This window comes from Chelonoidis abingdonii, chromosome 2 (assembly GCF_003597395.2).
Source record: "Chelonoidis abingdonii isolate Lonesome George chromosome 2, CheloAbing_2.0, whole genome shotgun sequence".
In the NCBI taxonomy this organism is placed as follows: Eukaryota; Metazoa; Chordata; order Testudines; family Testudinidae; genus Chelonoidis; species Chelonoidis abingdonii.
Genome location: NC_133770.1, coordinates 66,302,982 through 66,325,710, shown reverse-complemented (window position 1 = coordinate 66,325,710; position 22,729 = coordinate 66,302,982). Strand labels below are relative to the sequence as shown.

General features: G+C 43.1%; 1 protein-coding gene across 2 annotated transcripts in view; it reads right to left on the bottom strand.

Annotated features, from left to right (window-relative positions):
• The window catches only part of SNX10 (sorting nexin 10), a 62,057-nt gene extending 41,869 nt beyond the window's left edge, over window positions 1-20,188 (bottom strand). The window contains exon 1 of one of the 2 annotated variants that reach the window (XM_032773817.2): window positions 19,802-20,188. The gene's annotated coding sequence lies outside the window, so the exon portion shown is untranslated. The remainder of the gene's footprint in view (window positions 1-19,801) is intronic. The other variant, XM_032773818.2, reaches the window with a different exon arrangement.
• Window positions 20,189-22,729: the final 2,541 nt, after the last annotated feature.

The following is a 22,729-nucleotide window of genomic DNA, read 5'->3' as shown; positions in this document are numbered from 1 at the left end:
ATTCTTCCCAGATGGCTCTTCCTGCAGATTCCAAATGGCCAGTGGCTGCACCTGTGAGTCAGCAAGCCATGTAAGGGGATGTGACATGATCAGGTGACCCTGGACTCCATCTTGTGCCAGTATCTTTCCACAAACTAGGCTATGAGCTTTGTTTAGATAGTAAGATTCCACCCACATGGCGGAGGATAGAAAAGACCCTTGGAACATCTCCATGTTGCCTCTTTCCTGTTTTAACACTCTGGACAGATAATTAAAAAGAGCATTCTGACTACGAATTGAAGACTTTCCAATCTTTTGGAAGTTACCAGAGACTTTTCAAGCCAACAGTCTGTTATACATAATTCCTTTGGATTAGGTTATAGCAGTGGTGTATCTATCTATCTATACAGACACACACTCTGTTAACCATTTTAACTCTTCTTTTCTCTTAAACCTTTAGATTTTAATTATGAAAGGATTGGAAGCAGCATGATTATTGGGTAAGATCTGAGTTATATATTGACTTGGGTTTGTGGCTGAGTTCTTGAGATCAGAAGAACCCTTTTTTGATTAAAACTGGTTTTCAATAACCACTCAAAGTCTAGTGTCGGGGGGGGTGGGGTGGCGGTGAAAAGTGCTGGAATGCCTAAGGAGACTGCATTTTTGACTTCTTGTTAACCAGCGTGGTGAGACAGTTTACTTTTGTTACTGGCTTTGTATATCTAATGGTAGAGTAACCACCAGTTTGGGGGTGAGTCTGCCTTATTTCTCAACAGTTTGTCCTGAATCTGATATTCTGAGCAGGTACCCACTGAGGCAAGGTGACACCACCCTCATCACCACAGCATCTGAACAACTTTTAATAGTGCATTAAGAAACAGGATTAACATCTGTGGTTCATTTTCTCTCTCTCATCTTCTCCTCATGGGGGAAGCTGTGTGCACAATGTAGAGTTTGGGGTAATTTTGATTAGGTTTTTATATGTATAAATATGTACAGGCTGTTAAGTGTGTTAGTGAAGGCAAGGATGAGGAAGTGTGCCTTGCACGTGGAGCAGAAGATAGCAAGGTTTGCATTGGGCCTTACTTCTTGTGGGAGTCAGTTCCACAGTCTGGGATCAGATACTCATGAAACTTGCATTACATAAGCAATTCATACAAACCTGAATCTTTAGAGAAAATGTCAGTCTTCAGCTACTAATGTTTGAACTCAGGTTTCAATAGACAGACTGAGAGGACTAGAATGAAGCCAAATATTTGTTTCTAAGACCAAGTGTAGCAGGGTGGTTACCCACTCCTGCCCTGAGGAGTTAAAAAAGTGGCCTGGGAGGGCTTGAAAGCTGCAGCTCTAAAAGCTGGCCTGATTGGGGAAGTGGCCATAGCTGGCCTGTATAAAAAGGCCACGGAAGCCAGGAGACTGTTTGTTTTTTCTCCCTTTGGCCATAGAGGGAGAAGGGCCTGGCTGCAGGAAGCTAGACACAGGGTACCTGAGTGAAGCAGGGCTGAGGAAAGGCAGAGGAGCTCCTGCCTGGAAAGCCCCAGGCTGTGGCCTAGGATAAAGGCAAGAGGTATTGGGAGTTGCAGGGGGCAGCCCAAGGGTAGGCAAAGGCAGCAGGTCCAAACCCCTTTGCCTATGATGAGTGTCTGATAATGCAGTCTACCCCAGGGCGTGGGGGCCAGGTGGAGATTGGGCAGTAGTCAAAACTGAGGCAGAGTGGGGATAGTAGAGTGGGGGTTCCCCAGAGAGGGGAGACCCAGATTGATGGGGTACTGCCAAGGGGAAGCACCCCCAGTTAAAAGGGGCACCAGGGTCCAGGGAGGGACATGGGGGCCAAGAGGACAGGTGGATCACTGGCCTGCAGAGGGTGCTCCTGGCTGGTAGTGATCTAATTTCCAAGGATAACCAGTAGGAGGCGCCACAGGGGTCAGTCCAGACCTCTACACCAGGAAGCTGCAATGCCATCTCCTTCATCACCTGTACTTTAACACTGACTATATCTGTGCCTAGTACCTTTCAAATCAGCTGGCTCTGTGTGCCCATTCGCAACTTTCACCAACCCTATTATAGCAGTAAATGGGGGAGAAAAGCTGCATCTTTCTGCCTCCCCAGGACTTGTACCCAGGAAATTCTATCTGCTTCCTTCATCCCCTTTGGGAAGCCAGAGACTGTTCAATCAGCGTGTCAGATGCTGGCTATCCCCAGATAAGTAGCTCAGACCCTATTTCAGTTTTCAACAAAATATTTTGACAATTGTAAAGAAAAACTGATAAATATCCAATATTCAAATGCTTTTAAAAACCCAGGGTCTGATTCTACTCTCCCTTCCATCAGTTTTACACCATTGTAAATGCCTTGACTTCAGGGGAGTTACTCCCATACACACTAGTATAAATTAGTGCAGAATTAGACCTAGTATCCCATTAAAAAGATAGAGATACTTCATCATAAGGCAAGAGTCCACAAACTGGCCTACTCTCTATTTAAGTAAGCCTACCATAAAACTAACCTGAAAGCTCAGCAGAAAATGAGAGGTATTACTGCTTGCTCACTCTAGCAAGTGTGAGCTACAGTGGGATCCCCTTTCTATGGCACAGCTGATTTATTTTTTAAATTGAGAAATTCAGATAAGTTAACAATAGAATTATATGAAGAGTAATGTCTGTCATATGCATGCTACTTCACAAAATCTATTGAGCATAGAGGTAGTCTATAGGTGGACCACATGCCAAATCCAGACAGACAGACGCTTTTGAACAGACCACATCATTTTACTTACTCATTATTGTTGGTTTATTTAAATTTCTCTGGAGTCTGGACCTTGACTACAGTTTTGAATAGCAGTATTGTTACAAGTGCACACAAGAATTCAGTAAGGTCCTGATATATTAATTATTCTAATAATCACAAAAAAAGTAAGGTAGTTGCTACCAATTTCACATCAATATACACACACACACAAAAAGCTAATTAACTGAATATCTAAAGTTATTCTTGAAGAACCAGCTGGAAATGTGTCTAGAAAACTAGCACCACTGTTCTTATCTGCATACAATTGAAAACTCAGTTACTGAACATTAAGTCATATGCAACAAAGAAAGTCAAAACTAAATATATTGAAAAGAGCAAATATAGTGCCCATCTATAAAAAGGGAAATAAGGACAACCCAGGGAATTACAGACCAATCAGCTTAACTTCTATACCCTGAAAGATAATGGAGCAAATAATTAAGCAATCAATTTGCAAACACCTAGAAGATAATGAGATGATAAATAGCAGTCAGCATGGATGTGTCAAGAACAAATCATGTCAAACCACCCTGATAGTTTTCTTTGACAGAGTAACCAGCCTTGTGGATGGGGGGGGGGGGAGAAGTAGATGTGGTATATCTTGACTTTTGTAAGGATTCTGATACTGTCTTGCATGACCTTCTCATAAAGAAACTAGGGAAATACAACCTAGATGGAGCTACTATAAGGTGGGTACATAAATGGTTGGAAAATCATTCCCAGAGAGTAATCATCAGTGGTTCACAGTCATGCTGGAAGGGCATAACAAGCGGGGTCCTGCAGGGATCGGTTCTGAGTCCGCTTATGTTCAATATCTTCATCAATGATTTAGATAATGGCATAGAAAGTACACTTAAAGTTTGTGGATGATATCAAGGTGGGAGGTGTTGCAAGTGCTTTGGAGGATAGGATCATTTTGAATTTTAATTCTGACAAACTGGAGAAATGGTTTGAAGTAAATAGAATGAAATTCAATTAGGACAAATGCAAAGTACTCCACTTAGGAAGGAACAATCAGTTGCACATATACTATACCTTGACCAAGACATTTAGACCTTGACCAAAAAATAGTTGACTACCCCTGGCATAGACCAAAAGAGTAGTTAGAAACAAGGAAAAGATCCTATAAAATTGCAAAATCAGACAAAGCTCTTGGTATTTGAATGCATGAGAATAGAAAGAAGCTTTCCAAACTTTTGTAATGCAATTGCCTGTAATAATAGTAATCTTTTGTATTAGAAACTTTAAACACAAAATTGATACAAGTTTTAAAATTTCTTGCATTCAAATGGGAAGTGCAATTTACTATTTCACAAATTATGTAGTCAGACCAGCAAGATTGAGTTGACTTCAATGGGGCCAAGATTTCATTCATAAAATTTTAAACATTTTGTAAAAAAGACATTTAGTGATTTTTCTTCTTCTTTTGTAATTCAATATAGGGATTTGACATACACTGCAGTTTTCTAGCATGTGCAGGAGTCACTGAAGCAGATTAACAGTTCAAATGTTTGCTTAAGCGAAGATCCTCTTTTAAAAAAAAAAAACCAACACCTTGACAATTCTTAAATACACACCATAAAACAGACCACTCATGTAAACTTTTTGAACCACCAAACAAACTATATTTAAGATCATCAACCAGAGCCTTACTATTGCCTTACACTGGGCCATGTAGTGTGCTCTGAATGTTAATAAACTAGGGGTATTGCAGATCAAGATCAGGGCAGAATGAATTCCAAAGCTAAGGGGCCCTCTCAGAGAATGCTTAGGTCAGACACTATCTAATAGAACAGCCTCAGGAATATCACTATCTTGAAAACTAAGCTTTGCTATTAGATGGGTAGCTGTGACACTGGCAAACCAGGTGCCGGCTTATGCCAAGGTTCCCATGCCTCACTTGAATACTGACAAACATAGCTGGAATCAGTCTGGTTCATCTGTGTGTTAGTATTGTTAAAACGGGTGATAGCATTATAAAAACATGTTTAGCCTTTACTGAATGCTTGTAAGTTACTGTATGCATTAATCTCACTTGTAACATCTGTATTCCATGTGGTAAGGTAATATGTGAGCATTTGCACTGTAAGCCTCTGAAACTGTGCAAATCACAGGAAATGGATACTAATTACTGTGAAATGCTGGCATCCAAAAGAAGGTGTTGGGCCAGAGTTTGCCCACTCCTGACCTGTCAGACCTTTTGATCCAGCCTTTAAGCTCTATTGCCCTGCTCCAGCCAGGAAGCAGGGTCGGGGCCTTGCCCCACTATGCGAGCCCAGCGCTCCAGCATGTTCAGAACCTGCATGACAGGCATGAGGTCACGCATGTTACTCTGACTGCATAACCCAAACGCGGCTCACGTGCCGTCGGAGACTGGAACATGCAAGCCTACGTGCCTGCTACTTGTTGGCTTAGCTGACTGATGTTTTTAGTAGTGTTAATTTTCCATTGTTGAGGATAAAAAGAAGAGTAGTTGGCCAGGGAGTGCTCAGTGGCGGTTTTCAAAGTTATAGTCTGTCGGGACCTACGTGGAGGAGGAGGAGGAGATTTCTGAGGGCAGGGGCTGGTGAATTTCAATGAGTTCCAGAGACAGGAAGCTGATGCCCAACAAATCCACACTAGAGAGAAAGGGCATGGAAAGCATGTAAGTTTGGTTTAATTATTGTAATACATTATGATGGTATATTTATAATACATAAGGTTTTATGTTTATTTCCACTAGAATGTATCTTTAATAAAGTTTATTTGAATATCTCTGACTTGTTAATTTTGTCAGCATTCATGGCCTGCCATACAATTTCCATACCAATACCCAGATGTGGCCCTCAGGCCAAAAAGTTTGCCTACCCCATGTTAGGTCCTGCCAAACAGAGAAGGCCCATCAACACCAAATAAACTACTGTGGAACACCAGAGAACAAAAGACTGTTGATTGTGCTCTCTCCTCTCTGCCATGCCCCCATGAAAAGGAGGCGTACAAGTGAATTCCTCCAATCAGCTAAGTTTGCAACTTAGAGCAGAAGGGAGAAAGGAATAAAAAGCCCTAACAAGGAGGAACAGTGTCTCTATGCGGCTTGGACTCTGGAGAGCAAGGTTTTCTAGGTGTAAACAAGAGATCCCCAGTGTTAAGTCTGGGTTAGCCCTAAGGAACATATAGAGCTTGCTTATTATAGAAGCTTTATTATCTTTTGACACTTAAAACTAAGTCATTCGTGTATGTGTTTACCTGTTTTAACCTTGTAAATAACTTTTCCTAGTTAATAAATCTCCAGATAGTTTATTATAGGACAGGCTACAAGTGTTGTCTTTGGTGCGAGACCCCAGGTCAGCTGAGCCTAAGTTAAGTGAGTGGTCCTTTGGGACTAGAAGTAGCCTAAATATTTTGTGATTTTTGGTGTAAGGGACCATCTATCACAAAGGTAAGCTTGCCCAGATGGTGAGAAATATCAGAGTACCCTAGAGGACTGTCTGACTTCAGGGTTAGGCTGTTACAGTGCTTGAAGAGTTTACACTTGATGATTGGCTGGTGAAATCTAAGTACAGAATTCTCAACCAATTTGACAGTTTGTACCCTGCTTCTTTAACAGTTTCCTCTGAGACTGATATACTCTTGAGCCACTACAGGACAGACTGACAATTTTCCTACACTCCCAAACATAACTAATAGCCAAACTTAAAGCAATACTATATAGGCACAAAAAATTGCCAGTGTGTGAGCTCAGGGCTGGCCTGAGCACTAAGCAAATAAATATAATCAAAAGAACCAATTGCTTTCTGCCCCAGCATCCTAGTGAAGCTCTGCAACCCACTCAAGAATTGGCTGTCTCTAAATCACTGGCAGCAGAATATGGAATAAAGGGGAGAGAAATCCCTCACCTCTCCCAACATCTTAGGTTATATTTATATTAGATTATATGGCAATGGTATGATCAGCCTTTTGTTATTTGGTGGCATCTGCTGGTGCTTTTGTGTGTTCTGATATTGTTCATAAGCCTCTAGTCCATTCCACAAATCTTCTTGTTATGCTTCCTGCAAACAAGAAACACTGATCCTCTGCTCAATATCTATCCATCCATCTTTGGATCTCTCTAAAGGAGCCAACCTAACAACCAACTTCAATTGTTGCTAGGGAAGAGTAATTTTGTTTTCAGACCTGGGTAACAGTTGACCATTCACTACCAAAATCTACCACAAAGTCCACACAAAAGTGTTTTCTAATAATTATTTCATGGAATTTTCCTTCAAGCTGCAGGCAATTTCAGGCATTCTTGTTGGGGGCAGAAGGGGAGGGAGGGAAGCTAGTTGTCCTATGTGACGTGAGTTGATCGTCTCTGTTCACATCACTGTAGACACCACCATCAGTTTCAGCTGAGGCAAAGGGTGTAGCACTGGAACTGCTCTCTCACCCCTAGAGTAGTCTTTCTAGTAGAACAGAGTTGGCAGCACAATGGAGAAAAGAGGTGGAAAAAAGGCTTGGCACTGCCCAAAGCAGGACTAGTTCTGTTTATTAAAGAGCTTTTGTTTCCAATGTTCCCAGTTTGGCGTCTCTTACAGATACTAGATATTGAGGCTAGGCAGGATTTGATATAAATCAATAGAGTCAGTAAATGTGATTTGAATGTGTCAGCTGAAATTCAACAACAAAAAATATCCATTGGTAACAAGTTAGTTCAGCCTCACACACACACACACCCCCCATGTGCCTTCAGGGATTGATTGTCACCAGCCCTGTGGCAGCGCAGAGAGCTCTCCGCAATCCTGCTGTCCTGGGGGTCAGCGAGTGGAGCTGTGTGGAACTACAGAGGGCTCCCTGTGCTGCAACCAAGGCCGGCTCTAGGTTTTTTGCCGCCCCAAGCGAAAAAAAATTTGGCTGTCCCCCGTCCCAGCCCTGGGCTCCTCGCCGCAACCCCCTGCTGCCCCAGCCCTGGGCTCTCCCCTCCCCCACCCACACCCCCTGCTGCCCCAGCCCTGGGACCTCCTCCCACCATTCCCACTCACAGACACCTCTTGCCGCCCAGCCCTGGGCGCTCCTCCCCCCCCCACTGCACCTCTTCTGCAGCAGCCCTGGGTCACTGTAACTTGCTCCATGGCAGGTCATTCAGCAGGAATTTTAGATGTGCACAGAACACAGACAGGATTGGTTCCCATATGGTTACAGAACTGCAGTAAGTGGAACAATTTTCAGCTCATGTGACTAGAGGATATCTGGACATTATAAGACTGTCCTACTAAATGAAGAAAAGTTGTGAGGTGTATTATTCTTTTGTTCCACTCTTTCTTTCTATGGGAATTGCCCTGCAGTTCACGTTCCTTTTAACAAACAAAAAGGCAATGGCTGTTGAAATACCATTCCAGTCCAATAACCACTGGGAAGCATTTCTTGCTCAATTTATCCTACTTTTTCTACAAAAGTTACAGTGGATCAGTGTATTGATTTGGGAGAAATGAAAGTAACAGCTGCCCAAACTGAGCTTGAGCATTCCGAATTTTGAGGTGTTCAGATCTGGAAGGCAGGGGGGGGGCGCAGTGGCCTCCGGGTGAGCACGCAGAATGTATGCAGCAGTGTGTCTGGCGCTGCATGGAGCCAGACACGTAGTCTTGAATGGCACGGTAAAGGGACTGGGGGTTGGAGAAGGGTAGGGGGTTCCGGGAGCAGGCGGGGGGGGCAGTCAAGGGACAGGAGGCGGGGAGTAGAGGGGTCAGGGGGGCAGCCAGGGACAGGCTATGGTTGGATAAGCATGGAGTCCCAGAGGCTTGTCAGGACAGGTAGGGGGTGCGGTCCTAGGGGAAGTTGGGGACAAGGAGAAGGGAGCTTAGATAGGGGTGGGTCCTGGGGCAGGTGTCTGGGAGGGGTGATCAGGGAGGGAGCAGGCGGGGCTGGATGGGTTGGGGTTTCTGTGGGGGGCAGTCGGAGGGAGTAGATGGCAGGCTAGGGCTACCCTCCCTCCTTGTGGAGTGTCCTGTTTTTTGAATGTTAAAATATGGTATCCCTACCCTTCACAGTGCAGCTCTCCACTCACAGCACACTGCCGCATGAGGTCCCCCTCCTTCCGTTCCAGCTGGTAGTGGCCAAGGGAATGCTGAGAAATGTTCTTCCCCTGCTCCAGAGCGGGCTCTATAGGCAGGGAGCTAACCAAGGAACTACAGCTCCCAGAGGCCCCTGTGGTTCTCAGCTCCCGTGCTGGATCCCTGCCGCCCCTGCAAATGGGCTGCCCCAAGCATGTGCTTGCTTTGCTGGTGCCTAGAGCTGCCCCTGGCTACAACAAGGCTGGTAATACTCACACCAGCAGGTACAAGGAAGGCAGTAGTCCCTGTGGGGCAGAGCAGAGACCCCCCATGACAGCAGGGCTGCAGAAAGCTCCCTGCGGTGACACAGGATCCCTGCAGGCACAAGGTGCAGGGCAGGCTGAGGATGCTCCTGCCAGGGCAGAGGCTTCTGGCCAGCTGTGCAAGGAGGACCCCCAGGAGGGAGGCCATTCTGAGGCTGAAGGGCTCAGTCCCTAGGTAGGAGTCGTTCACCAACCAGGTAGCCTCCCCCAGCTGGGGGCTTGTTCTCCACCTCCTTGTCCTGGCTAGGTCCTGTCTGTCCAGAACTGCAGTCTTCCCTACACCTTACACCTGCAGTGATCCTGGGTTACTAGCCTCTCTATATTTAACATAAAATTCACACACACAAGACCTACACTGCATTAACCAGCAACTCCCCACATTACAATAAGCTCTCCTGTTTCAATTTCACTTCCTCTGATGTTTCATTCACATGTGCTTACATTGCTCCACATGCAGACCTCTTCAGACAATTTTGAATAAATTCAGCTCTGGTGTAAGCTATTGACTTCAACCAGTATTATACCAGCAATGAATATGACCCTCTGACTGTATTAATAAGTAGGGTTGCTAGTTTCCTTTTGGCTATAGCCTATGACACTCAAGTGGGACTGTGAAAATACTCACTTTGAGTGGTCAGCGGAAGTCAAGCTGTTCTTTCATAGATTATAAAATCAGAAGGGATCACTGCAATTACCTAGTCTGACCTCCTGCCTAACATAGGCCATAGGACTTCCCTAAATTAATTGCAGTTTGAATTACAGAGTATCTTTTAGAAAAACACTCAATCTTGATTTAAAAATTTCTAGTGATGGAGAATCCATCAAAACCCCCTGAGTTGTTCCAATGGTTAATTATCTCTCACTTAAGTTTTGTGCCTTACTCTACTTGTCTAGCTTCAACTCTCTGCCACTGGATCTTGTTATAGCGTTGTCTGCTAGACTGAAGAGGTCTCTAGTATCAAGTTTTCTGTTCCATATGTAGGTACTTATTAACTATGATCAAATCACCTCTTTACCATGTTAAGGTAAAACAGATTGAGCTCCTTGAAACTTTCGCTGTAAGGCATGTTTTCCAGTCCTTGGATCAGTCCCATGGCCTTAGAGGATCAGCTGTGATAGATACAGATGGACCCCATCACTCATACTTAACGGACACAAGACTACTTACATAAAACATACAAGTTACTTCCTGCAACAAGGAAACAACTTAGTATTAAAAATTTTAACAGCCAGCCATATAGGGGCATTTGTGCCTAAGTCTGAATCATTCTTCCCACAGACAAAGGATTTTGTCCAGTACTCTAGGCCATGGACATGTCAGTTTGTTTGTCCAAACAGGATCTTTGCTTCTCTCATATACCCCAGTTTGGCATTCACAGCATCAACTTGCCCTTCTCTTGCTGCCAAGCAGTTATTACAGCACTGCCCCCACTGAAAATATGAGGAAATAGTCAAAGGAAAATAAACGTATCCTCATCTTAATTCAATGCAGTATTCAGATGTTAATTTAACCAAATTAAAGGTCCATGAAGACCAGCTGTCCTTGTGCATTGGCAACCTGAGGCACATTCTAGTCATGGTCTTCCACCCCAGCAGCAGAAGCACTTCGTTGACATGGCTATTAACAGGAAACAAGGACAGTTTCAAATGAAACTGGGCACTTTTCCATAAGGGACTCCAAATTATCAGCAGGATTTCGGCAGCCACCTCTAGGTTTGCTGCATTGGTTATGAATGAAAAAAAATTGCTTGAGCCCCGGCACCTCTTTCATTAGAATTTAAGCACTGGCCACGAGTCAGCAATGAGGGACAATTTCAAAAACAGTCTTTTGGTAAAGCATGCTGAAGCAACTTACAGAGTTCCTCCTGAAATTTGGGCTTTTAGCAGCCACTGTCAAGATGCCTAGGTGAAACTGCTCACATTCTTGCAGGACTTCAGCTCAATGGCTGATGAAATGCTGAGCTTATAGAAAGACTTCTCTTTAATGTTATGATGCCTAATTCCAATCAAGCATGCTCACCATTCTACCACATGGCAAGCACCCTTACTATCAAGAACTGTTCTATCAGGAAAATAAATTGAAATCACCTAAAACACATCTAGGAGAGTGTCATGCACTACACAGCCATTTAATTAATCAAAGAGCCATTTAATTAATCAAACTTGAACATCATCAGTCCTCTCCCAGAAAATAATTATACACACACCAGACATGTGGCAGTGACAGCCAGGTGATATTACATGATGATGTAAATGAAACTGGGATTTATTAAGCAAGTCTGACTGTGCCACCTGCACTCTGTCTAATAATCCCTCTGGCTGCAGAATGACTCACATTCCAAACCTCTGAGGAGTTTCAAGATGTCTTGTTTTTTTTTTTTTTTAATTATCGCCATCCATACACAGCTTACAATGTATTTTCTTTTTCTCCTGTGTCCCCATTGTAGAGTCCTGAGATAACAGACATAAATTGGTACCCGCCCAAATTTCCATTCCTAGCTACAACGATAGTGTGGACAAGGCTAGAGTATTTAGCCTTGCTGAAAGCAAGTTCAGTCACAATGGCAGCTGCGAACACTTGCGCACTGTTGCAAATTCTTGTGAATGGGGATGTCACAGGCATGTTAGACATGTTGGCACTGCCAAAATGCTCTATTATCGACAAAGCTTATGACTACATATGTTACTTAGCTATTGCCTTTCCCCCTGTGAAGCACTGTCTTCCATTCAGCTTTTGAATTTACCCTTTAATGCTGGATTTTTAGAACCTCTTTCTCCACTGCTCTGAGTAAAACATCTTGGGTGAAATAAAAATTCCCATTCCCAGAATGTGACCAAGATCTCATTAAAAGAGATACCAAAATTATGACTAATCCAAAACTTACATTCCTACTACACAACTGATTAAAAATGACAAGTTTATTAATAGACACCCAATTGTATTATAATTATTGTCATTGTGTGTACACAAAGAATTGGCTAGGAGTTAGGACCCTGAGGGAAAGGAGCAGCAGGAAGCTGGAGTTAAGATGCCAATAACCTGTTGGCTGCACATACACGGAAAGGTCACAGTGTTTCTTCCGTAAATGAATCACTTTTCACATTCCAGTAAAGCAGATGATTTGTTATAAAAATATAGTGTTTCTCTTCCATCTGTCCACTCTGGTAGTGGGGAAAAAAAAAAAAAAAAAAAGTATTTCCTTAAGCCAGAAAACCCTCAAAATACTAGAGGACAGACACTCCAAGACACATGGTACAAGACAACAGCAAGGGAAAAAACATCATCATGCTCACAAGACATGTTCCATAAGATGTCTTGGGGAATTTTGAGTGAGAAATGAAAACATCTCCATAACAGAACCCTTATGTTTCAATGTATTTGTTCTTAGACAATAGAAGTACATCAGCACACATCCTCTAGACCTCTCTGTGACATTGTATGCCACTGAACACAAATAAATCCTGCCTCTAAGATGATGCAAGAGCAAACAGAAACTCATTTGAAATGGCTGAAGTCCCTTCTTTCAGACCAAGACTATAGGGTTGTTATGAGCCCTCTCCTGCAAAGTTCAATCCACTTGCTTTTATTATTCAATATCTAGTTGCTGAAGCTACTGAGAGTTCGAGTCTGAAGTGCCAGCAAGATGCAGACAATACACCTCCTTTACAGCAAATGTAAACAGCACTGTAATAGGGTGGTCTGTCCATTTTATGAGCAGTGGAGCCCAGGGGCCAGCCAACTCCTGTTCCATGATGTGCCCTCTTTATGAAAACTGCTGTTCTAGGAATCAGCAGCCAAGCTGGGAATGGGGCCAGATGTTAATCAGGTGCCTCCTGACATGCTAAAACCCAATTCTGAGCTGGAGAAGAGAAACAGAAGCATAGGGTTAGGGCCCGTGAAAAGGGTTCCTGGATGGGAACCAGAATCTGCATATTGGTGGGTGGAGGATATCTGCCATAAGTAAGACCCTTCGTTTTCAGTTTAAATCAATTTTTACCGAAAGATTCCCGAGTTTTACAAAAAGTATTATTCAGTTCTTTTCTGATTGCCGCCCTACTTTTGTATCATTCAAATATATGAAAAATAACTTGTTTTATTACGAAAAATACCTTGCATGAGATACGTGTATTACGATAACACATTAGTCTCTGTCTATATGCAAAGCTGCCTGTTGAAGTAAGGCTATGTATTAGCCTAGAAGATACACACTATAAAACAAAACAGGCAGGCATGCAAACTCCGAAGTGCATACTGATGAATCTCACGCTCACTACGTACACATTTCAAGCTGTTCGCAGATAACAGTTTAAAGATTTGAGACACTAAAATGGGAAAACAAATCTTTATCAGAATATGTTTCATAACATAAGGAAGTATTCAAAAGTTTAACAAAAACAGGAGAAAAGTATGAAGTTGAGTGTATGCGCTGCAAATATGATGTGGCCCAATTATTAAATGTAAATATTTATGGGCTAATAGTTCTAAGTCTACAACAGCAAATAGTTTATTCAAATGAAAAGTTTTATTTGGGGATTAGAGATGTATTGTTTTCTTAAACTCAGAGGTGGCATTGTGCTTTGAGTTTTGTTTTAGTTCTGCAGCAAGCCACATTAATGAACAGAATTCAAAGCTACTGAATACCTTTTCCCCCTGTCTTTCCATCCACCAAAATAAACCCCAATATTTACCCAGAAAAATAAATAGTTTTTTGCACTGATTTTCACCTGTTATTGTTGTGGTAATAAACAATGATAAATTCCTGGAAAAAATTAAATAAAAGAAAAACTGAAAATAAAGGGTCTAGCCTAAGCTACAGCAAACAGCCCCAGAACAAGGAAGAAACAGATTGTGAGTCTAGAGACCAAGGGAAGCTCCTTGGAGCAGGATCAGAACTCAGATGCTGGTGGGATGAGGAAGCCTGACTGAATCACAGCCCAGCTGTGGAGCTCCTAAACCAGGGGTTGGCAACCTTTCAGAAGTGGTGTGCTGAGTCTTCACTTATTCACTCTAATTAAAATGTATTACTGGCACGCAAAACTTTAAATGTTTTTAGAAGATCTCTTTCTATAAGTCTATAATAGAAAACTAAGTTATTGTTGTATGTAATGTAAATAAGGTTTTTAAAATGTTTAAGAAGCTTTGTTTAAAATTAAATTAAAATGCAGAGCCCCCAGACCGGTGGCCAGGACCCAGGCAGAGTGAGTGCCACTGAAAATCAGCTTGCGTGCCGCCTTTGGCACATATGCCATACATTGCCTACCCCTGTCCTAATCCAAGGGGAAGCAGTTTGTGAGTCTAAAGACCACAGCACAAGAAAACTGTGTGAAAGACTCCCCAGAGAGGTCAGAGGCTGGAGCATGACAGTCAGATCTCCTGGGCCTGAATTATTGGGGAAAACTCTGAGCGAATTGAAGGCAGGGTGCCCGTACTGTCTTACCATGCCCTAAGGGGATGCACACCAGGACTGAACCCTCCTACAAGGACATTTCCCAGTTATCTTAATGTCAGGAAGAAATCATGACCTGGATGAAGAGCAGCTGGCTAAAGCTGAACTCAAGTAAGATTCAGGTGATGCTGGTAAGAAGAGGAGAAGGCTTCAAACAACTTGCTTCTTATGTAACATCCCTCACTGATGAGGGCTTGATCTGTCCTTGGATTGTCAAACTGGTTTTCAGGGTTTGGGACCTTTTTTTTTTTTTAAATTCTCAGGGCCAATGGGTGCCCCAATAGCCATGGGGGTAAACAATGTCTGCTTCCAACTGCAAATGGATAGAAGATTGTGTTCCATCCCATTGGACATAGGCTGCTCATAGAGATCCATGAATTCATTACTTTTTGGCTTGATTACTTCATCTCATATCTAAGAATAAAGTTCCAGCTCATATAAAAAGCAGCAGCCAGTTTCCTTAGCATCACAAGTCACAGTTAATAAGTGATTGCCATGTTCCACTCTCTGCAATGACTTCCCATTGAATACAAAATTTGGTTCAAGATTAGGGTGACCAGACAGCAAGTGTGAAAAATCAGGAGGAGGCTGTGGGGTAATAGGAACCTATAAAGAGCCCAAAATCAGGACTGTCCCTATAAAAATCGGGACATCTGCTCACCCTACTCAAGATCCTGTCTTGGTGCTCAGAGCCCTCCATTAGGACTGCTCATAGTGACCAAGAGACCTCCTCTCTTTCTCCATATTATATTTCAATGGAACATCCATACTGTTGACCAACAAAGGAAGGTTTTCATAAGAGATATGCACCTAAATTATAGCTCTAACTCAGTGATAGGGAGGCCTGTGACCACTCTTACTTCCAAAAACTAAATGTCAAACTCATTTCCTTGATTTAGCTCTGTTTCAATAAATTCTTCACCCACACAAACAAACACATGTTTCAAAACCATACACAGTAACCAAGCTATTACAGGGAAAAGAAAGAGAAAGATTACGGTAACTGTTTCTATTTTTAACCAGTGGGCAGATTTTAAATACTATATTGAGTGGATGGACAACATACCATAACTACCTAGACAGACAGATTTGGGGCTAAATTCTTACACACACCCCTCTAGCTTCATTAGGGCCTTTTGAGTGAGTCAGTAAGATGAGCAGGATTTAATACTCAATAACAAGACTTATTTTATCTGGAGTCAAGAATTCCTGGAGGATACAGCTACAGTTTTCTCCTAGGAACAGATACTCAAAGGAATTTAGGCTCCTAACTTCCACTGGTTTCAATGGAAGTTAGGAGCCTAAATACCTTTTAGAATCTTGGCCCAAGTACTTTTTGTATCAGAAAAAATAAGCTAAAAAGAGTTATTTTCCTGTGATTGAATAGGTTTTAGCAGAATATTTAACTAGGAAAAAGATCACCTGATCTTAAATTATCCAGATGGAGCACCTTTCCTTGATTCCAAAACCAAGAGCCTGTGCATGCTACAGACCACATATGTGGAAGTGATATCAATATGATATTACAGAGACATGACACATTGAATTAGTCACCTGCCCTCTGCCAAATTCTCTATTTGGGCCAGGATTACTTAAAACATTCCACACCTCTGAGCAACTTCTAACAAGATGTGTTTTGTTTTGTTTTTTTAAAATCAACCAGCTAGAGAAAGGTTTCCTTCTTTTTTCCCAAATGTCAAGAAATTACAAAGAGATATGATAAACATGTAAGAGTTTGTGATGTCCCACACTAAGGTAATCAGGGATAGAATTAAGAGGATTTTCATTAGAAGAAGTTATAAAACGAAGCCGGTACTTCTTGATAGCAGTATATACCTCCAGGACAACAGCCCCACAGTTGATCTACCAATACCAAACTGGTTAACTAAAGACCACTAGCAATTGTGATGGCAAGCTTCCAGACAGCAATGGCCACATGCATCTCCATGCTGAAGGGAGCTCTCATGTACGTGTTCCACTACTACTGCTCTGGGGTGAGCTCTGCTTAGATTTCTAGTAAAGTGGGCTCGCTCATCCTTAAGTACTGCTAATCTTCCCAGGTCTGTAGCACTATCCTATTCCACCTGTAAGTGCTGGTCACTCGAGTCCAGAAGTGGCAGCTCACTGAGAGAAGCTGCTCCCGGAAAAGTTCGTACAGGGGTCACTGCTCAATTTCATCCTCCTCCTGTGCTCTTATTGCCACAGCACTACCATGGCTGTCTCTCAAGTTATCCAAAGCATGACTGCCAATACATGTGCATCCGCCAGTTTGTATTAACTACCATCAGGATCACAGCACTCAGCCATGTCTCGCCTATGCTGCCTGACAACAGTTTGACAATGGCGCTGGCTTGCAAAAGCCAGGTGAATGATGGGATAAAAGGAGAGGAATCATGGGAATTTTTTCATTTGACCCTAAGTCCCAGAATTCCAGTGGCTTCTAGTAGGCATCTTATTATGTGCCACAAGAAAAATCCCCAAATGCATAGCACCTAGTGGCAGAATATTGCACCATGGGATTTCTGCCCTGAATGCTGTGCACATACTTCAGTAAAACACAGCACCATGTGGACAAGATGATTCAAAAGGGAAGCAGCTTCAATTGGCATAAAGCAGTGAGGACAAGCTGCTTTTGGAACAATTGTTCCTGATAAGTTAATACACAAAAACAATCTGAAACAACTTTCAAGTGTAGACAAGCCCTGAGAGAGACTGTGGAGGGTAAAGATAATATCTACCCAGCCATATCACAAAATCAGGGTGCAAGAAAAAAAACAGAAAACAAAGGTTATAGAGGATCAAACTTAAGCATATTTCATGTACCACAAGGACAAAAAAGTTATTTTTCCATTGGGATGGCCTTAAATTGTGGGCAAAATGCATCTTAAAAAAAAACCACATAATTCTAATGACTATCTTTTTCAAACATGCACTTCAAAGAAGATATTATTTTAGCCATCACAATCTCAAAACAACTAGATCTAGGAAGTAATACTTGTAACTTTATCATGTGAAAGCGGGAACAACTTCTTTCAGGTGATATAAAAGCATTAACCTCTAACTCTAGCATTCATGTTGCTGCCAAACAGGAAGAAAATGGGAGTTTTAGAATACACAAGCAAAATTTCAATGGTGGCTCTTGATTAACTATCATATCTAGAACTTTGGACTTCTCATGAACTCACCTAGAAGCAGTATAAATATATGTAAGTAACACAGCTGTATTACTTATTTAGGCATATAAATTTAAAATCTATTAAAATGCTGGCAGAATTTCTTAATGAATTTTCAGTCTTATGAGCAGTTGTGGATATATTATACGCCATATTAAAACAAATTAATACTGGTGTTCAGTACTGAGTTTATAAGAAAATGACAGAAAAGTGAACAACACTATGAATTTGTGAAAGCTAGCATGGCTATTTTAAAAAAAATCAAGATGGGAAAGAAGAGAACAAATGTGTGGGTGGAAGCAAAATTCAATATGGAGGGGAGTTAAAAAGTTATGTTATAATAAGTAATGAATATATTTGTCTATCCATCAGATGTTTCTTACATTAGATTACGAGCTCTTTGGGTCAGGAACTTTTTTTCTATTCTCTGTTTGTGCAGTGCTTAGTACAATGGTCCTGGTGCATCAGTGGGGCTCCCAGAAGATACACTAATAATAATCATATTTTAAGGGGCCTGATTCTGATTTCACTTATGCTCGAAGTTTACTACTTACACTGATGGGTGAGAGAGCAGAATAAGGGTCAAGCTTTATACCATTTTGTGCCCTAGTGACATGGATATATCACTTACAACATTTTTAGAAAAGCTCAGTGGAATTAAAGCCTTATTAGATAAAGCTGGGCACAGTATATGACTTCTTATTTTTGGCAGTTTATCAAAGAAAAAAAAAAAACCCATGAAGTCATTGCTTAACAGTCTATCTAGTACAGGGAGAAATGATTTCTCTGTTGTTACAATTAGTACTTTATACTACACTGGAGAAGCAAGTCCTGTGATAGCTAACAAATTTGCAAGAAAGACATATTCTGAAAGGGAATCAGTAATAGTTTTTTTTTGTTTTTTTTTACCAAATGTGGTATCTCAAATGGAAGAAGTCCCCAGTATACATATAACAATCACACCCTTGAGCACATACTGCTATAACTAGTGTCCCCAAAGGTAGCAATAGCTCAAATCTAATTCATTTACCTATGTTTCATTTAAAAAAAACAAAAACAAAAACAGACACCTACACCCCTTCACTCCAGTAAACCCAAAACCAGCAGTCTATTCTGCAGGAACTGGGTCTGGCATAGATATATGCCATAGTATATAGTATCACTATGCACTGATCTATACTACAACAACACAGTGGTGCCTTGATTGTGTTACAATATGGTTTGATTGTCCTGCATGCACAAGACCAAATCCTGTTGCAACTATGGTCATGTAGTACAATTATTGTACTATTTGCCCCAAACCACATAGGCTGGGTCTGCACTAAGATTTTCTTAAAAATCTCCCACCCACTGCACTAGCTAGCACTAATATTGATGGAGAGAGTTCTAGCCCAGATCTCTGGCTAGCTGGGCTCAGGGGATTCCCCCCCCCCCACGTGACTTAATAGTATGAATATAAATAGTCAACTTACACATTTTCCCTCGCTGCTGCAACAGGGGGAGAGAGCTACCTAAAATTGCCAAGGTAGGCATGGACTTGGAGAGAATACCGGACTATATAAGCCCATGGCACCTCACATGACCGTCCCTGTTAAGTGGAAGTGGTGTGGCAGCGGTGCATTAACAGCCACTCGAACACATACCGAGAAACTCATTATCCCATTTGGCGCTTCAAAGCCCATTAACGCAAGACAGTAATTGCTTGTCGATTTGGGGGGGGGGGGGGGGGGGGGACTGCTAAATCTGACCAGCCGCCCCTCCCTACACTCCTGCTTCTCAGCAGCGTCAGCAGCAGCTCCAGCTTTAGCAGAGGAGCCGGTGATTCCCGTCCTAGGCCACCCTAAAGCAAAGGCTGCTCCCTGGGACCCAGAAGGTTGTGAACGAGGATTCCCTGTCTCCAAACCCCAACATCCCCAGACCCAGGCTACCTGGTGCATCTGCCTCCTCCCACGGGGGCACGAGCGCCGCGGGGTGACAGAGCCGCCAAGTGTCAGCCCTGGCAGAGCAGAGAAGGAAATGAAAACCGCCCGCGCGCCGGACGGGCCCCGCCAGCCCTGTCTACTCGGCCCCGCACCCGCCCTACTCACACCAACAGCGGCGGCTCCCGCTCTCCGGCAGCGGCGTCGGCGTCAGCACCAGCTAGGGAGGCAGCAGCAGCTCAGACACGACGGCTCTCCCAGCCTAAGGCAGCCAAGGGCGGGGACTCGGCGCTCACGTGACCCGCAGCGGGGCGGGGGGACTCTCTTGGCTGTGCCACGATAGGCGGGCACGTGGGTGGGGAGGCTTCCAGGGAAGACTGCGGAGCAATTGCTGGTGAGGCAGCGGGAAGGAGGATGGCGATCCGCGCTGGAGGCGGATGGGTCTGCTGGCCACGGCTTCTGCGGCTGCACAGTCAGACGCGCTGCCTGCGCCGGCTGCAGCAGCACAGCTGGGCTTCCTAGGGGCGTCACAGCAGGTGCCTCGGGCTGGGTTTCCTGTGTGAATCAGGTTTACGGTGACCACGCAGACGGATTTTAGGGGCTTTGTATCATACATGCAACTAAACACCACTCCCTCCAAAAAATAAAAAAAAGTGGCCTGATTTTTCACACTTGGTATCTGGCCACCCGCTCTGATTTAACATAAAGCAAAGTTCAGCTCTGGTGAGGTACTGAAGCCTGCTGGGAACTTAAAATGCTTGGTGCAAGCCAAAAGCTTGTCTTTCTCACCAACAGAAGTTGGGCCACTAAAAGATATTACCTCACCCACCTTCTTTTTAAAACATCCTCTTGATACTATGCTGCACTCCACTCTGGTTGCTTAACCACCCATTTTAGGATCCCACTTCTTGTCTTCAAAGCCTTAAATAGGCTAGAGCAGTGGTTCTTAACCTTTACTGCAGCCTGCACTCCTTTGGTTCTCAAAACATGTTCTCGTGCCCCTTATCAAAAATCAAAATATGGTCTCGCACCCCTTATAAAAAATCATTGCAGTAGTTCAGTTCTTTAAACCTAGATATATTTTTAGTTTGTATATTACAGTAATCATTTAAAATGTATAATGTTAATAAATACATTGGTTTGATGAAACAAAGTACACCTCTACCCTGATATAATGCTGGAGCCAAACAATCTTACCATGTTATAGGTGAAACTGCATTATATCGAACTTGCTTTGATCCACCGGAGTGCACAGCCCCCCCCCCCCCCCCGAGCACTGCTTTACCGCGTTATATCCAAATTTGTGTTATGTTGGGTCGCGTTACATCGGGGTAGAGGTGTAGTTGTACTTACGTGCCTGTGCTTAATTTGTGTTTTCGATGATTTACCTTCTAAAAAAATCTGACTTGTCTCGCACCCCTAGAAAGGGCATCTCACACCCCCAGGGGGTGCATGCACTCTAGGTTAAGTACCACTGGTCTAGAGCCTACTTACCCGAGGGTATGTGAAAATGCAATTAGACACACACGACTGATGCCGCTGCAGCAGACGTTTTCAAGGGGACAATAACACTGATGGTCCCCAGATTGGGGACAGGTACTCTCAGCTGTGGAATTTATTGCCTCCATGAATTTACAACCTCTGGAGCCTGAGTTTTGTCACTTTAAGGGCATCATGCAAGGCTTATCTCCTTCAGCTAGCCTTTTGCAAAGCACTTAGTTGTGAAATGGCCAGTTACATGCCCTAGGATAGAGGTCACCTATATTTTATTTCTGGTGAGTTAGGCCCATTTGGGGGTTTAGAAGTACATGGGACCACAACAGACTGGCAACCATACAGTGTGCCAGACTGTACCAGGCCAAGCTGTGACAAACAGAATTAAGGAACAAAAGATTTTCTATCTTAGATATAAAATAAATGACCTAAGACTGCAGATGCCTTCATACACAGAGATTTCACTCAGGCATAGTAGCACTCTGAATCTCTCAAATGTATCAAGGCAGAACATCTTTTCTTCTAGGAGTCTAGCAAATCAAACTTCCCTTTATTCCTTCTACAAGAAAAGCTGGGTTTTTTTAAGTCTTTTATTTAAGAAAAAAAGAAAAGTGAATTTAAGAAAGACATGTCCAGCCCATTTTAATTTAAATATAGATTTTTGGGGAGGAGTCCATCCTGATTCCAGGATGGCAACAGTAGTAGCTGTCAGTGAGGAAAGGCAGAAGCAAGCCACAAAAACCACATTTCAGGAATCTACCCCAACTGTTACTGTAGATATTGTAGTCTACCAACTTCTGCAAATGAAGGAAGAACAATGAATAAGGAATTCAGATGGGCCCATAAGCCAGTGATCAGCTAAGGCAGGGGTGGCCCACCCGTGGCTCCTAAGCCACATGCAGCTCTTCAGAGGTTAATATGAGGCTCCTTACCTAGGCACGGATTCTGGGGCTGGAGCGATAGATGCTAACTTTCTGATGTGCTGGGGGGTGCTCACTGCTCAATCCCCTGCTCTGCCCCAAGCCCTGCCCCCCTACACCCCTCCGCCCAAAGCCCGTTGCCCTGAACCCACCATGCCCTCGCTCCTCCTCCCAATAGCCTCCTATGCAGGTGAAACATCTGATAGCGGGAGAGACGAGAGTAGGGGCTGATTGGTGGGGGCTGTTGGCAGGCAGGAGGCTCTGGGGGCTGGGGAGCAGATGGGAGGGTGCTGATGTATTACTGTGGCTCTTTGGCAATGTACATCGGTAAATTCTGGCTCCTTCTCAGGCTCAGGTTGGCTGCCCCTGAGCTAAGGGGTGCAAAGTATAATGTAGAGTCCAGGGACTTGGTAAATCATGCCCTGCTGTTCTCATGTCCTTTTGGAATGTTTTTCTCATAAGGATATTAAAATAGCAATTACTTTTCATCTTTAGTATTGTTTACCTAAATCACACACTTGATTGCTGTCTATTAAAGTTTACAATAGTTTATAGAAGCATACATGTAACATTGTGTGAAAATGCTGCGGGGAGGGAGGAGTTCTCAGGTACAGTGCAGCAGCTTTACACCACATTCTAATACAGTGTAATCTCTCCCTAAAACCATCTTAACCAACCCACA